This window comes from Urtica dioica, chromosome 7 (assembly GCF_054948205.1).
Source record: "Urtica dioica subsp. dioica isolate 48M chromosome 7, U.dioica_male_clone48M_v1_H2, whole genome shotgun sequence".
Taxonomy (NCBI): Eukaryota; Viridiplantae; Streptophyta; class Magnoliopsida; order Rosales; family Urticaceae; genus Urtica; species Urtica dioica.
In genome coordinates this window covers 21,462,605-21,468,854 of record NC_142762.1, presented here as the reverse complement: position 1 = coordinate 21,468,854, position 6,250 = coordinate 21,462,605, and the positions used below count along the sequence as shown (strand labels likewise).

General features: G+C 41.8%; 1 long non-coding RNA gene across 1 annotated transcript; it reads right to left on the bottom strand.

The window, feature by feature from the left end:
- Nucleotides 1-965: 965 nt before the first annotated feature.
- LOC149390389 (uncharacterized) lies at nt 966-2,246 on the bottom strand. The gene is made up of 2 exons (XR_016300046.1): nt 1,752-2,246; nt 966-1,457 (listed from the first exon to the last, which is right to left on the bottom strand). It is a non-coding gene; the product is annotated as an uncharacterized LOC149390389 (long non-coding RNA).
- Nucleotides 2,247-6,250: the final 4,004 nt, after the last annotated feature.

Here is a 6,250-nt window from a genome sequence, read left to right as displayed (position 1 = left end):
TGTTAGTCGGACTAATTCCGTTTCTCAATTCGTTAGTGGCTTAAAGCCCTTAATCTTGATAGTGAATTATCTTCTGGCTTGTCTTACTCTTGCTTACTAGAAAGCACATAAAGAATGCACGTACAATATATGTATATATATAAAGATATATATAATATTTCTTGATATTGTAGGTGCCTATAATCCACTTACCCGGATAACGATTCTTTCGAATCCTGAGATCTTCTCTTCCAGATAAAAGGGTTCTTCTTAACTTCACGTATAACCCAGTCCTCGTAAGCTTCTCCTGCTAATCCTTATAGCAATCTGGACGTATCTATGGAAGAGAAAGATCGAACATCGAGCATACTCAGTATCTCGTCTATTGATCTACTAACGTACACACTTCTACTAAAAGAAAGCTCATAAGGAACGTATTCAAAACGTCCTCCTAGTCACGCTACTCAGAGCGTCTAAAAAAACAAACATCAGGGAATACATGACAGAACAGAGACGGGAAAGAATCGACGCCTAAGAACAAGGCCTTAACAACTTCCCTGATCTAGGCTAAGAAACGCCCCGCTATTCGACCACCTATTCTTTTGACGGGACAAAGCCCATTGCTTAGGATAGGTTCCCGAAGGTCGAAACTAAAAGAAAAGAACGTATAAAGAAACTCTTACTAACAATCTATAGAATACGTAAGTTATATGAAAATAACTCAAACCGACACTTCTCAAATATGGTTTAGAAAATCTTTTATGACTTGTCTCTTTTTATTGACAAGTTATAACGTTTGAGAACGTAAATAAAACATTTCTCGTTGATATTCTTTTTCAAAATTAAAAGAGTCGAGCTTATAGTCGAACTCGATTTTTAATACATAATTAAGATAAATATACTAAATAATTACGTGAATAATCAACGAGTTTAATAATGATACATATTAATTATTTTTTTCTTAACGACTTACATAAAACGAGCTCGATTATAAAACATACTAATTATAACGTATTAATTCTTGATAATAATAACGTACTAATTTTAACGGTTCAAACGAAACCAACTTGGAAAATAAAACCATTGTCAAACAATAAAACATAACAACACTATACATAAAATATAATAACGCACTAACTCCGAGCACTCATACAATCCATCAAAACTTCGCAACTAACTAAAAGAAAAACTACTTCACTACGTCTTAGACTCGAGTCGGAACTCGGGAAATTTCGACTCGCTAACACCGGGCAGAGACTGCCATAAACAGCCCTCTGAGAGCCGCCACAGCGTCGCTGCCGTCCCCGGCCCAACAGCTCGTCCCAACCGAGCCGATGAACCTCGCTGACCAGCCCCACTCCGTCGTCACTCGCGCAACATCTCCGCCAACCTTCGGACAGCCTCTTCGCCATCCCGAGCCGCTGCCCCGAGACCTGTTCAGCCCACCTAAAACGAGCCTAGACTCTCAACATATATAACTCACACGCACAACAACGAAACAACCGTTAACTCCTATTCTCAAACTAGAAAAACAACATCAAGCTCAGAATCACGTCCCAAAAATCAAGATCAAACACACGGCCAGAACCATTCTACACGGCCAAGACCAAAACCACACGGCCAAGACCAAAACCACAACCAAACCCGTCCAAAACCAAGAACACCACCATAATCAGAGGGATCATCACCGAAATCCTAACTCACAACCAAAAGCCCCAATTCCAAAACGAAACCCTAACTTCCAGATTCGAAATTGGGGAAGAACATCTCACCTTGTTTCTGGAGGAATTGAACCCTCCGGCGTCCTCTCTAGCTCGCGGCGGCTCAACCTTCACGGCGGTCGCGCGCGCGGCGAGGCTCAAGGGTCGGCTGGATGGCGCGCGCACGGAGCTGGGGTCACGGGCTGGTGCTGGTGGTCACGCGTCCTCTCCCTCGGTCGCTCTCCTTCTCAGTCTCGCTCACTCGCTCTCTAGCTCTCTTCTGCTCTCTCTCGGCCTTTCTCTTCCCCGAGCTCTCTCTCTCTTCCTCGGTCTCTCACTATTTCTCTTCTCTTCTTCTGTTCTTCCTCTTTTTTTTTTCCCGTGGGTTTGTTTATTTCGGCTGGAGAAACTTAATAGCAAAGTAAATGATGAAGATAAGTGTTGGGTTGGCAAGGATAGAAGCGTGACACATGTGTGATGACAAGGCAAGGCTTAAGAATTATCCTTTTATTTTCAAACCAATTTCTTTTTCTTGTTTTCTTTCAAATGGGTCCCTTAAAATTGTTACAACCACGTCCTTTTCATATAATTATTTAATTAAATTCATCACCGAACGGATTATAATTATATGATTTGAACCGAGAATTTTCTCGTTCGTTCTCGAATAATTTAAATATATTTAAGGTTTCTCGGAATTAATTCTCATCCTTGAGAATTTATTTCTTAAATTAATTTCCGGAATGTTTCCTCGGAATTAATTTATTAATCAAGATAAACTCGATAATTCCTTTACTCATTCCGAGATTTCCATAACCTTAACATATTTAAAATTAATTCGATAAATCCATTGAAATATAACCCACTCGAGAATTTAGTTGTAACAACGAAAACTCGCTTATTATCTCCAAATACGAGTGACGCAGAAACTTGTCCTTACAACTAGTGAAAGATGCAATAACGTAGGACTAAGAGCCGCTCTTGCGACCCTCACTTAAATGTGAGTACTCCAAGGCGTTATTGCTTCGATCATTGCTCAATGAGCTACGTCCGAGAGTGATGCAATGATGACAAGGCCTCCCCTTGGGGTATTGTTTTTCAAAGCTGATCTTTTGGACTAAGTGGTTGGTTACACACTTAGGCTCAATCCCTAGTAATCCTCCCTTGAGGCTCTGCGAAAGGATGTGAGTGATCAAACCAATTTAAAAGGTGGCTAGTCAAAATAGATGTATTGACATCTTGGCTTAGCATTAATGATGTGTCATTTACTTATAAATGGAGATTTTTTGCGGCCTTCTCTTGAGGGAGTAAATTATCGTTTGGTTTATAACACCTTTGGATTTTACAAAAGTCTTAATAAAACTTAAATCCTAAACCAAAGACTAATCATAAACTTGTTTCAACTTTTATAGGCAATATGTCTCTCAACCCTCTCTCTACAATTCTTTCCTCGAATAAACTCGAAGGCGACAATTACGTCGACTGGAAACGTAACCTCGACATAGTCCTTACTGTCGACAAGCACAAATGGGTTCTCACCACCCCCTGTCCTCAAATGAATGAAGATTCGACGCAAGAGGAGAAAGACGCCCTGGCGGCCTGGCTTCGATCCGATGAGATTGCGAGATGCTATATTTTGGCATCGATGAACAATGTGTTGCAACAACAACATCGTGATTATGAAACTGCCACCGATATGCTCTACAATCTCCATGAGATGTTTGGAGGGCAAGGACGTCAAGCTAGGCAACAAGCGGTCCGACAATTCATGAACTGTCGTATGAAGGCTGGAACTCCCGTTAGAGATCATATGATGCTGATCATTAGCTATCTAAACGACATGGAGATTCTTGGATCTGAGATTGATGGGGAGACTAAAATAGATATGATCTTGGAAACTCTCCCCGAAACCTTTGATAACTTCAAGTTGAATTATTCCATGAACAAGCTGGAGTACACTGTTACCGAGCTCATGAAGGAACTTCAAACCGCCGAGGCACTCACTAAGAAAAAGAGGGCACAAGGAGAAGTACATGCTACTGCCTCCACCTCTGGATCTAAGAAGAGACCTCGCAATGCCGAGAAGAGGAACCAACCTAAGGTTCAAACGAAGAAGAAGGCGCCAAAGGCTCCGAAGGTGGACAAATCTAAAGACAAGTGCCACCACTGCAACGAGCCTGGTCACTGGCGTAGGAACTGTCCCGCCTACCTCAAAACCAAAGCAAAAGGTATTGTACTTGTTACTGAAGACTGTTTAGTAGCTGATAATGTATCATCGTGGATTATTGACTCCGCTGCTACTAACCATATTTGCTGCTCCTTGACTGGTTTTAGGAAAAGCAAAAGCTTAGAGGATGGCGACTTCTGCTTCAAGTGGGGTGATGAGAGCGTGATGTCTGCGAAGGCTGTGGGATCCGTGACGCTATCTTTTGAAAATCGAACTTTAAATTTGAATAATGTTTATTATGTTCCTTCCTTTGGGAAAAACCTAGTATCTGTTGCTCAACTTTTCGAGCAAGATTATTATTTAAAGTTTATAAAGAATGGAATTCGTATTTCTTTTTCTAATTCTTTCGTCACTGATGCATGTATGAAGAATGGTCTTTTTTACATCTATCCCACTCAACCTTCTCTTTTAGACACCGAAATAGATAACGATCTAATTAGGGAGCCAAAGAGGATCAAACTTTCTGAATCCTCCGATCTAACAAAATCAACATACCTCTGGCACTTAAGACTTGGTCATATCAGTCTAGATAGGATTAAGAGACTTGTGAGGGATGGTCCACTCCAAGCCTCTGCAATAGGTTCACTACCTACTTGTGAATCCTGTATAGAAGGAAAAATGACTAAGCGACCTTTCTCCGATAAGGGTCGAAGAGCCACTGTGTTGCTGGAACTAATACATTCTGATGTATGTGGTCCGCTCAACCAACAGGCACGTGGAGGATACGAATACTTCGTTACCTTCACTGATGATTACTCAAGATATGGGTTTGTCTATTTGCTCAAACACAAATCCGAGACCTTTAACGTATTTAAGGTCTTTAGGGCTTTAGTGGAAAAGCAAACTGGCAAAGTGATCAAAACCCTTCGATCCGATCGAGGTGGTGAGTATATGTCTGGAGAGTTCGATGACTTTCTTAAAGAAGAAGGTATCGCTTCTCAGCTTACCGCACCTGGCACACCTCAACAAAACGGAGTGTCAGAGAGAAGGAACCGAACTCTAATGGAGATGGTTAGATCAATGATGAGTTACTCATCACTCCATCCTTCCTTTTGGGGATATGCCCTCGAAACAGCCGCTTACATTCTGAACCAAGTTCCGTCTAAAACGGTTCCTGGTACTCCTTATGAACGATGGACTAGCCGTAAAGTGAATCTTGGCCGCATCCGAATTTGGGGTTGCCCTGCACACGTGCTGAGGCAAAAGACTAGCAAGTTGGCTAGTAGGTCAGAATTGTGCCTGTTTGTAGGATATCCGAAGGAAACCAAAGGTTTTACTTTCTATAGTCCCTAGGACGATAAGACTTTCGTTAGCACGAATGCTCGTTTCCTTGAGGAGGACTTTATGAAGGATGCGAAACCTAGAAGCAAAATTGTGCTTGAAGAAAAGTTGGGTGAGGAAGCTTCTACCTCATCTGTAAGAACTGTTCTTACCCCAACTGAAACACAACCTAACTCATCAGAATCTCGTGAAGTAGTACTTAGACGTAGTGGGAGGGCTACTCAAAAGCCTGACAGGTACATGTCTTATGGAGACTCTCTTGTAGCCGTCTCCGACATGGATGACCCTGTTTCCTATAGCCAAGCGATGGCTTGTTCTGAATCAAACCTTTGGCTTGATGCCATGAAAGTTGAAATGCACTCGATGTATGTCAACAAAGTCTGGAAACTTGTAGACCTTCCTGAAGGGATTAAACCCGTAGGGTGTAAGTGGATATACAAGAAGAAAATGGATCCTGATGGGAACGTCGAGACGTTCAAAGCACGACTTGTGGCGAAGGGTTATACCCAACAAGAAGGGATTGACTATGAAGAAACCTTCTCGCCAGTCGCGATGCTTAAATCCATCCGCATACTCCTATCCATAGCTGCAGCTCTCGACTATGAGATCTGGCAAATGGATGTCAAGACAGCCTTTCTGAATGGCAATCTTGACGAGCGCATTTACATGGCTCAACCAGACGGTTTCCTGGATAAAGGTCAAGAGACCAAGGTTTGTGAGTTGCTTAAATCCATTTATGGACTAAAGAAAGCATCTAGGTCATTGAATATTAGATTCGATGAAACTGTAAAGAGCTTTGGCTTTGAACAGTCAATAGATGAGCCTTGTGTTTACAAATTAATACACGAAGGTAAAGTTGTGTTTCTGGTACTATATGTCGATGATATACTACTCATTGGTAATGACGTGGGTAAGTTATCTGAGGTTAAGGTCTGGCTAGCAAAGCAATTCGATATGAAGGATCTAGGAGAAGCCGCGTACATTCTGGGGATCCAAATCTTTCGAGATAGGAAAAACCGGACGCTGTCGCTCTCTCAAGCATCTTATATTGATAAGGTGATGGATC